Genomic DNA, 11,132 nt, shown 5'->3' with positions numbered 1-11,132 from the left:
GAGTGTGTGTTTGTGAGCAGATCTCCCAATGGGTCTTCTCCGTTTTGGCGCGAAGGGAACTAAGGATAAGAGGAGGCTGAAAACACCACTACCATGTCAATCTCCTGAGTTCACACCGAACAAAGGATAGGAGCCAAGTATCCTACAACACTAAGCCGAGTCGAGGAACTGCTGGTGACCCGCTGGAAGGTTTGGCACCCTGAGCCCGCTGTCGTCCTGTGGGACCCCTCTGCATCTGGTCCTCCTAGAAGGTCTGCGAAGACGCTTTGACCCATTGGAATAGTGGGACCAACTATTCTCGGCACCTTCATCAAACCCTGCAAGTAAGCTTTCTCGGAAGTGTCCCTGGGCCAACCAGTAGGCTAACCAGCTTACGCAGGACCTTTGCTCTGTCTCCACCATCGTTTCGAGGAGGCCCTCGAAACTTGTTATGCTGCTATCTCTGTGTCCACAGCACCCTCACACCGAATTTTGTACACTTGGCATTCTCAGGTCTGAAGTGAGACGAGTGCGCCAGGACTGGAGTAAACGTGGTTACCGTGTTGCCCTGCCGCGGCAACGACCTGTGCAAGTTTTTTTTTTTTTTTAAAAACAATGTTTATTAATTTTTCAACCAAAATAACACACAACAGGCTGACCATGCTTAACATTTTGTTACACACAATTGCATTTATGTACCCCACGCCCTCCCTCTCTTCCGAGCCTACTCCGCTTCTTGATTTGCCTCTGTTCTTACGTCGGTGGTGCTTTTTTCATTTTCTTCATCTGAATCCTGGTCGCTCGACCAGTCCCGGGTGGGCCCGTACAATGTAGCTACTAACTGCTTCCAGGCTGTTAGGGATTCCATCTCCTCCTCCCCTCCCTTGCTTCCCACTTCTTGCCATACTGCTGTTTTGGCGTCTGCTCATTTTTGGAGGTCTTTCCACCAGACTTCTACCTGAGGTCTACTGCATGCCTTCCATCCCATGGCAATTCTACGCTTGGCCAGTATATACGCCAGATCATTAAATTTGCTTACATGCTTTAGATGCCTTGGCCTAGGGAACCCTCCTACTAAACACATCTGCTGATTCAATGTTTATTTTGATCTCCTTCTCATCCAGCCGGTGGGCTACCTCCTCCCAAAATTTCCCGATTTCTGGGCATGCCCAAAACATGTGTGTCATCCCCACATTTTCTTCCCCGCACTTGGGACATGTCTGTCTATTTGTGTTCTTAAATCTGGCTACTTTTTGGGGGTTCATGTATGCCGTATGAGTTATATATAACTGTATCTGTTGCACTCTTGCGTTTCTTGACACTTTCTTATGGTATCTTTTGACCCGCTGCCACATCCCATCACTCATGGGCTCGCCAACTTCTGCTCTGATTTAGGCAGCCATATCATCTCTTTCAGGAAGAACGGGGCACATTCTAATCTTAGCAATCTCGATTCTGAGGTGTGGTCTTCTGATACCCATTTGGCCACATATTGCAGTTGGCTAGCTAAATAATAGATCTCGTAGTTTGGCAGTTTTATCCCCCTTTATCATGTGTATTCGGCAACTTTCAGAGGGCGATTCTATTCCTCGTCCCGTGCCACAAGAAACCCCTACTTATGCTCTGTAATTTCGTGAAGAATCGCCCCGGTATTAAGTATGGTATATTCTCAAAATAGTGTAACAGCCTCGGCAATACCACCATTTTCAGCAGCGCCCCTCTGCCCATCATTGCCAGGGGGAGCTTAGACCAGAACTTCATGCTATTCTCAATTTTCTGCACTGCTTTGTCGGTGTTGTGCTGATGTTCCGCTTCTACTGTGTGATACATATCTATTCCCAAGTACCTAAACGTATTTGGCTCCCATGGTATTTGTAAGACCGGTAATTTGCTGTGTGGGGTCCCCACATATCGGCCCAATGGAAATATACATGATTTTTTGGGGTTCACTGCTATGCTGGACAACAGCACAAATCGCTCCATTACCTCTAAGATATATTGAAGGTTTTCCTCAGGATATCTCAAATACAGTAGCATGTCGTCTGCATATAGTGATAGTAGATGCGGCTCCCCTTTTATTTTGATTCCTATCTCCCCGTACTGCTGTCGCAGGCATATTGCCAGAGGTTCTAGTGCTAAAATGTAAAGCATCGGAGACCATGGGCATCCTTGTCTGGTGCCCCTACCGAGCTGCCATTTTGTGGAGATGATAGCTCCCGTTTTTACTCAGGCTATCGGTGCATTATATAGTAGTTTAACCCACTTAAGGTACACTGGTCCTATCCCATAGTGCATCGAAGCTGCAATCAGCCCGGGCCATCTGACTGAGTCAAAGGCCTTGACTGCGTCTAGTGATACTATAGCCATTTCATCCGGGTCTCCTTTTGTATATTCTACGACCCGGTTAGTCTTCTAAGGTTGTCGGATATGTTCCTGCGAGGGACATATCCTGTCTGGTCTGGGTGTATTAGTTTGTAAATAATAAGTTTCATTCTATTTGCCAATACCGCTGTAAGTATTTTACTATCCTGATTCAGCATCGATAGCGGCCTGAAGGATCCGCAATCTTTACCTGGTTTGTTGGGTTTGGGTAATGGGATAATAATTGCTTCCCTTAGGGACTCTAGTAGCCTCCCTGTCTCATGTGCCTCATTTAGCATTGTTAACATCGGGGGGAGCACCTCGCTTTTGTACATTTTATAAAATACACTGGGGAGCCCATCAGCCCCAGGGGTCTTACTAGTAGGCAGCTGCACTACGACCTCTTCTAGCTCTTCTAGCGTGATTGGGGCATCTAGGTCCGCTCGCTCCTTCTCGCGTATTCGTGGTAAGCCTATATCCTCCAATGTGCCTAATATTTCCTCATTATCGCACCGTTACTTGTCCTCATATAATTTACCATAATATTCTAAGAACTCCCAGTTAATACCCTCCTGAGTGTCTGCTACCTGCCCATTTTGTCCCATTATTGCTCTGATCACCGGTCGGGGGGTCTCCCTCTTGTACAACCATGCCAACATCCTTCCCGGTTTATCACCTCCCGCATGTTGCCTTTCCACATACTTTTTTATAGTTCAAGTTACATAGTCTTTCCCAGTGCCCTACACATTTCAGTTGCAGTTGACTTATCATTTCTGCATCTTCTTTCGTGTCCCCTCCTTTGATCAAGGTTATCTCAAGTTCAGCCTCTGCCTGTTGCAGATCTCTTAGTATGCCCCCCTGCGACCCGTTAGATTTAGCTATCTCTATCCCCCTCACACCACCTTGAAAGCTTCCCACAATGTGCCGGCTGACTCCACACTGCCAGTATTGGTCTCAAAGTATCTTACAATCTCTTCTCTCAGGTCCTCCTTAAATATCACGTCTTTCAGTGCTTCACCTCTTAGTCACCAGGTTGGTATCTTGGCTCTTGGGGGTCTATATTGCGTTGTAAGGACCAGTGGAGAGTGGTCTGATAGAACCCTTGCCTTGTATTCTATCTGCACTGCTTCTGCTATTCCTTCATGTGTTACAAACATGTAGTCTAGTCTCGTATACACATTTTGTGGGGCAGAGTAGTGTGAGTATTATCTATCTTGTGAATGGTGGATCCTCCATGTGTCTTCTAGGAGGAACTCTGTCAGCAGGGCCTGTAGTGCTTTAGCTGCCAGGGAGGGCCTGTCTTGTTTACGGTCCGAACGGTCTACCTTCGGGTTCAGTGTACAATTAAAGTCACCCCCCCCCCAGATCGCCGGACCCCCCATATGCCAGCTCAATTTATTATATTGGTTCCTGAAGTAAGTCACTGTATCCTGATTCGGGGCATATGTATTTATTATACAGATTTCTTTATTTTCAACCAATCCCTGTATAGCCACTATTCTCCCGTCCGCCTCAACTGTGGACTGCAGTAATTGAAATGGGACTTGCGTTGCTACCCATGTGATAACCCCCCTGGCGTACACAGAATATGTTGCCCCAATGACGGTTCCCTTCCATTTTTTTTGGAGCACCTCCAACTTCTCTTTCGGAAGATGCGTCTCCTGTAGGAGCGCGATATCTATTTTCTGCCTTCTTAAGTACATCATGACCTTATTCCTTTTGAGGTAGCTGTTGAGCCCCTTGACGTTCCAGGAGATTACCTTAAGGTCCCCCATGTTTCAGCCTCTCGACGCCCCCTTCAGTATTTTCTCAGCACCCGTCCTGCGTTGTGCAATCTCGTGTCAGCTTGTTCCCCAACTTAAACTACCCTTAACTATAAACACTCCAACTCCCTCAACCTCCCCCATCCCCTCTCCCCTCCCAGCCCCAACATACTTCCCAACTCCCAAAGTCCCACCCCTCCCAACTAATGCCCAGCTCCATCCCTAGATCTCAGGCACCCCTGCATCTAGCCCTTTTTGTGGCTTCCGCCTGTACTCGGGACTCAGCAGGGAAGTGTCGCCCTACTGGCGCCTTAACTACTCTTCCTACTGGGGTTAGGTCCTCTACATACTGTGTCTCCCATGTTGGTACCACTTATCACGCTTTTGTTGCTCATAGCTTCATTATACAGTTCTATATTCCAGTCCAACAAGTCCATTAATTAAGCATATCGGTTCTTTCAATCTATAATTTACCAATGCCCTCCTCATCCTCATTTATGACCTCTCCGTTAGATCTCCCCCCACCTCCCACAATTTAAGGTAGGTCGCCGAGTCACTTATCCTGTCCTTCACCTCCTCGCCCATCTCCAGACTCCGGGACACCCTGTGCATCCAGCCAATCCGCAGCCTCCTCCGAGTGTCAAAGAAGTGTGCTTTGCCTTTGTGAAAGACCTTAGGTTTAGCAGGGTACAAAAGCATGTATTTGAGGCCACTGTTGTCTCTGTACTAGCATGGTGTAATCTGGTTATGCAGTGACCGTTGCCCATGCACGTATTATCGTTCCTCCTCTCCGGAAAAATTCCAGGATCTTTTCCCTGTCTCTGTAATTTAATATCTTTGCTATGATTTCCCGGGGTGGGGCTCCGGGTTGAGGCCTCCTCATCAGGGCCCTATGCGCTCGCTCTATTACGAATCCTTGCGAGAGCTTGCCGGCCCCAATTTCCTGGATAAGCATATTTTCCACATAGTTTGTAGGGTCTGAGCCTTCTTCCCCTTCCGGCAGGCCTACCAAGCGCACATTGTTGCGTCGCGTTCTCCCTTCGGCCTCCTCAGCTCGGTTCACCAGGTTGGACACTTGCTGTTTCAGTATGTGGACCTCCTTAGCATTGGTATTGCTGATCTCTGTGTTAACTTTCACTGCACTTTCCAGACCACTCCTTCTTTCTGCCAGCGCTCTTACGTCTTGCCTAAGTAGGCTGACTTCTATCCCTACTGCATCAATCTTCGTCTCCAGGGCCTCCTTCAGGTCTGCCATCGCAGTCCCCCATGAGGATTTCAGTTCGGTTATGGCTGCCAAAATCTGGTTTTCACTTATCGATGAAGACACGCCTTCCGGTGTCGTGGTCATTGCTTGTGTGAGCGTGTTTTGAGTCTGAATTGATTTGGTGAAGATATCCATTATTGGTTGCTTGCCTTTTCCTTTGCCTCCCTTGAGAGCCATTACCCCATGCGTCCTCGACTCTGCCCGTCCTCAATTCCATGTTGCGTGCTGTTGGCCGTATTTTGATTCTGCTGGTTTAACCAGTAGTTGTCTGGGCTCTTAGTGGCTCTGCTGGCTAAGCACGTTTATTCCTTAGTGTGTAGGCTGCCCCCTGCATGGCCGCTGTTCTAGCTCCTCGGCTACTCGGGCCCGCCAATTCTCCACTTTTTATCAGGCGTCCAGTCCCAACTCGGTTCTGTGCAGGGGCCTTAGCTCAGTCTCTGCAGACTCCTCTCCTATATTTCCCCCGTACACCTCTTCTCATTAGGCAGTTGCCTTTGCCAGTTATTTGGATGTGTTTGTTCCTCTTCCCGTGACTGGGGTGCAGTTCAGCTGAGTGTGATGAGTCTGTTGCTGGTACTACTGGTGTGATAGCCCAATGTGTGGCGGGCAGGGTTTTATTTGTCGTGCAGTGGCTGTCCCGATAATGTAGCAGTCCTTGCTTCCTTCACCAGGGGGGTGCTCCTCAGTTTTGTCCCCCTTATGGTCTGTCGTTGTGCTTATTTATAGGGGGTGTGCTTCAGTTTGTTCTTTCCTCCTGCGGCATAGCTAGTTTCCCATGTCTTTGTTATAGGGATTTAGTTAATGCCTCTGCCGTGCCTCCCACCTGGCGCATTTCGCTATAAATTGCTTCCCATGCCTGGGTGCGATGTTCCATTCAAGAGGGAGCACGTTGTTCCCAAAGGTGATGCTGCATCAATGTGTCTGTTTGTAATCTTGTAGCAGTATTACAGGCTGTGCATTGCAACATGTGTCTGTTCGTTCCATCCGTGGTGCCCAAAACCTTTTTATTTTTTTTCCCGTGCAGTCCGCAGGGGCCGCTGTTTCTCCTTCACTACGGCATGTGATGGAAGTACCGCAGTCTCGCGGGTTGATTGTCCGCATTGGTTTGCTTTATGCCGACCGTTCTCCTCCTCCATTCTCGTCCGCGGTGCTCAATACCTTTTTATTTATTTTCTCGTGAGGTCCACCGGGGCCGCCGTTTTCCTTCGCTACGGCGTGTCATGGAAGTACCGCAGTCTTGCGGGTTGATTGCCTGCAATGGTCTGCTCTATGCCGACCGTTCTCCTCCTTCACAGGGCATTCTCTGCCTCATTTGGGTCAGCGCGTGTTCGTGGCTCATCCCATCTACACCATGGGGGGCTTCGGGTACCGCGCCCATTCGCTCTCGTGCCTCTGCAGGGCTATGCTTCCCATTCCGCAACTCCTCCGGGGGGGGGCCTCTACCATATATTTTTCACTGGCGTCCTCGCCTTTGTCGAGTGTCCAGTGTACCGACTGGGTGTGTTCATTGGTTCCTGCAATGGTCAGCACTCTTCGTGTGGACGCCGATTTCACAGGGTGCCTCACTCCTTTTGCCCAGCACAGACCCTATGCCGACCGCCATTTTATTAGTGGACCTGCGGCTTTTGTCCGAGCCTTTCACGTTCCATATCTTTGGATGTGCTTGCACATTCATCCCACGACCACGTTCATTGGAATCCGCTGTTTCTCATTGCAGCTATCTTCTTTTTGCATTCATTTTTTAAGTCTGTAAGCATGCACTTGTTTGGATCGCTTGTCGAATGCAGGAGCTCAGAAGGAGAGCAGCCTAGTCCATGGCTGCCAAGCCACACCCCGACCTGTGCAAGTTCGCTGCGTTTCTGACCCTCTTGCCCATGAAGCCTGCTGCTGTGAAAACTGGGCCGATTCCTCCACCTGGAGTGGAGAAATCGCCACTGTCCAGTTTGGGAATCATCGCTATACCGTGGGAACTACAAGGTGCCGAGACTTCCTTTTTGCCGCATTCGAACCTGCCAGCGAAGTGGACTGTACTGGCAAAGTTTGGGTCTGCCTGCGTCGGGGACCGGTGAGTAGTCCTTACCCCAACCGGTGGCCCCTAGCGCAGGAGCCCATTTTAACGCGCAAGTGGCCCCTGACGGCCCCTTTCCTTTCCACAGCTATTGCAAAATAGCGACTACATCCCACACTCAAACTGCATCTGCCCTCAAGTGGAGGCCCTTCTTCAATAGTGGGAACTTGTTCTACATCGACTCATCCACCTTCCTGAGCTGCTAGAGACCCTTGAAGAGACCCTATCCTGTCCATTGGCACAAGCGCGTGCATGTACTATTGAGCACAAGGCTCCTCTCTTCATAGGGCTTGGACTGCCTCTTAGTTAGGTGTATTATTGATGTGGAACTGGGTCTAAAGATTACCTGCACTGCCTGTTTTCTTCCCCTCTAGGTGGTCTACATATTTTGTGTGTTTAACCCTTTAGACCCCATTTGTCTTGTATATATATTGTATTGAGTGTGATGTATTAATTTACTAAGTGTTACTGTGATTCTTTGTTATAGTCTATGTTACAAAGGCCTTGTAATAAATGTGTCTATATTTTTAATATAACACCTGTCTGGAGTAATTTGTAAGTGTCCTTGCTTTGTATGCTCATGGAGGTCTTTCAGTCACCCTCACCACTCCTGAGACTTACTCTTGACCGTCTGCCATATCTACCCTGATTGGTCTGGCTTGTCCAGAGGTTACCCTGTTCCATGAAACTAGGTTGGCCTTCTGAATCTCTGCTCCCTCAGAACAGAGTTCAGAAATCCTTCTTAACAAATTGGTGTACAGCGGTGGGATACGACTGAAGGTATCCAGTGTTGCATACTAGTGAAGGCATTTCAAGTTATTCCTACGAGGACACATAGTGAATTGTTGTAGTATAACTGAAAAAAGCCATAGTCCTATCTAACAGTATGGAAACAAGTACCTTGTTAACTTTAATAGAAATGATCCAAAGAATCATGGACTGGCAAGAAGCTCAGCTTAGTGCCATAGCTTCTGATGACAGTGCAGAAGGAGGTGGGGCTGCTCCCACTGGCATTGTCGCTGCAATGATCTCCAGGGACCATGAGGAATTGGAAGATGTAATGTCTAATGTTTCCTCTGCCAGTGCTGAAGGTGAGGCCATGCTTGAATTCAAGAAGCAAGAGCTGCTGTTTAGGCAGAAGAATCTTGAATTTAACATGGGCAAATGGAAGATAGAGCAAGCAGAAAAACAGTAAGACAGGGATCACCAGTTGGAACTGGCCAAGCTTCAAGTTGCCAATGGATCCAAGGGTCCTGGACATGGGTCTGAGGCCTCCTCTCATCCAATGTTCCCTAAGGATCTGCTCAGTGTGTATGAGGAAAAGAATGACATTATGGACTGGCTGAATACATTTTAGTATGCATGTGACAATGCTGATAAAATTGCCTGGTTACTTAGCAGACTGCCCCATTCTGGCTGCAGTGCCATTATGGAAATGTCGAAAGCTGAGAGAGCAGATTTTGCAATGTTGAAGCAAATTCTCATCTTAAAGTTTGGAAAGACTCCTGACCAATACTTAAAAAGATTCAGAGAGTTCAAAAAGAAAGAAGGTGGTACTTGGGTATCTTATGTAACTGAATCCTTAAAGAACTTGACGGGCTGGGTTGAAGGTTATAAAGTCTCTACCTTTGAGGGTATGATATGTCTTGTCATGATTGAACATATTTTTGCATCTTGTTCCCCTGAGCTTAAGCAGCATTTGGCAGATTCAAAGGAGATAGATCCTAAGAAGCTGGCCATTGCAGCAGATCTGTGGGTGTCACATAGAGTGTCCCATAAGGACAACACTCAGCCTGCTAAGCAGAAGGAGGGGAAAAAGTCCAAAGATAAGGAGGGTGGGGATACTGATAAATCTTCCTCCCATAAGAGCCACAAAAAGAAAAATAAGGGTAAGACATAAGAGAACTCACAGGGTAGTGGAGGTCAGCCTCCAAAACAGAACTCTGGTTATAATAAGCCTCCCTGTGTAAACAGACCCAGTGGATCTTGTTTTGCTTGTGGAGCAACAGACCATGTGAAGGGGGATCCCAGATGTAAGGTCACAACCTTGGGGGTCCACTCTACTAATCTGGCCTTATCCTCCTATGAGGAAGAAGAGATTACAGGGGCATCCTTCTCCTCCGATTCCTTACCCAGTGGGATAGAAGCTGAGATAGTTTTAGTTTCCCTAGTTTCCTGGGAGCCTAAAGTCTCAGAGGCTTATGCTAGGATTCCAGATAATAGCAAGCACTACTTTAAAGACAGTGTGCTGATCAATGGAGTAGATACTCCAGCTCTTAGGGATAGTGGGTGTAGTCAAACTGTAGTGGATTCTACCTTGGTAGACCCAGAGGAAGTTGCCAGAGCTCCTCTGTTGCCAACTAAGTTGGCTGATGGCCCATCTCTCATGTTCCCAGTAATACCTGTAAATCTAACTATAAATGGTACAGCAGTCAGGATTCGAGTGAGCATACAGAGGAGTGTCCCAGGAAAGGTATTGTTGGGAAATGATCTCTGAGCTCTAGGGCTTGTAGGAGATACAGCTGACAGACCCTGCACAAGGTCTCAAACAAGGGCAGCACTGGCCAAGACCAATGCCCTGCCCCAGCCAAAGGGGAAACCCAAGGCTAAAGGAGTAATGAAATCAAAAAGAGGGAAAGAGAATATTCCCCCTAACTCACCTACCACTGAGGTGGAGGTAGTTGGTCAATCACCAGGACCTGATGAGGAGGTGGTGATACCTGACGTATTTGACCCCAATGACCATCCTGAACTAAAAGATTTGTTAGTAGAAGGTAGTCCTGACAGGGAAGAATTTAGTAAGGGCCAACGTGAATGTCCATCTCTAGAAGGTCTAAGGAGACAGCCCTGCTCCCAGCTTGAGGGTGAACCTCATGGGAAGCACAGGAATTATTGGGAAGGTGGGCTCTTGTATAGTGAGCCTACACAGTCTACAGAAGGAGACCATGGGAGGTTGGTGGTTCCCCTTGCTGTAAGACCCTTCCTCCTGCAGCTGGTGCATGAAATGTCCCTTGCTGGTCACCTTGGAATCAAGAGAACCAAGCAAAGGTTATCCATGTACTTCCACTGGCCCAAGATGGGGGAGTAAGTACAAAGTCACTGCAGGAGTTGTGCCTCCAACTAGTTATCTGGTAAGAGTGGGTCAACAATCCAGGCTCCATTGGTAACACTCCTAGTTGTGGGGGTACCATTTGAGAGGGTAGGGATTGACATTGTTGGTCCCCTTGACCCCCAAACATCCTCAGGCAATAGGTTTATCCTGGTGCTGGTCGACCATGCCACCAGGTATCCTGAGGCCATCCCATTGAAAACTGTGACTGCCAAGTCAGTTGCAAAAGCTTTGTTTGGCATATTTACTAGGGTTGGCTTCCCTAAAGAAGTTGTGTCCGACAGAGGCAGCAACTTCATGTCGAAGTATATGCAGGCCATGTGGAAGGAATGTGGTGTCACCACAAGTTTTCATCCGCATACCACCCACAGACCAATGATCTGATTGAAAGATTTAACAGGACCTTGAAAAGCATGATTGGGGCTCTGGAAGAACCTCAAAAAAGAAAATGGAATCTTCTGCTACCGGGCTTACTGTTTGCCTACATAGAGGTACCACGAGAGGGTGTTGGCTTCAGCCCGTTTGAACTTCTGTTTGGTCACCCTGTAGGGGGACCCTTAGCCATAGTCAAGGAGCGATGGGAGATGC

This window comes from Ambystoma mexicanum, chromosome 3q (genome assembly GCF_040938575.1).
Source record: "Ambystoma mexicanum isolate Mex_15411 chromosome 3q, UKY_AmexF1_1, whole genome shotgun sequence".
Classification (NCBI taxonomy): domain Eukaryota; kingdom Metazoa; phylum Chordata; class Amphibia; order Caudata; family Ambystomatidae; genus Ambystoma; species Ambystoma mexicanum.
Note: the sequence above shows the minus strand (reverse complement) of the source record.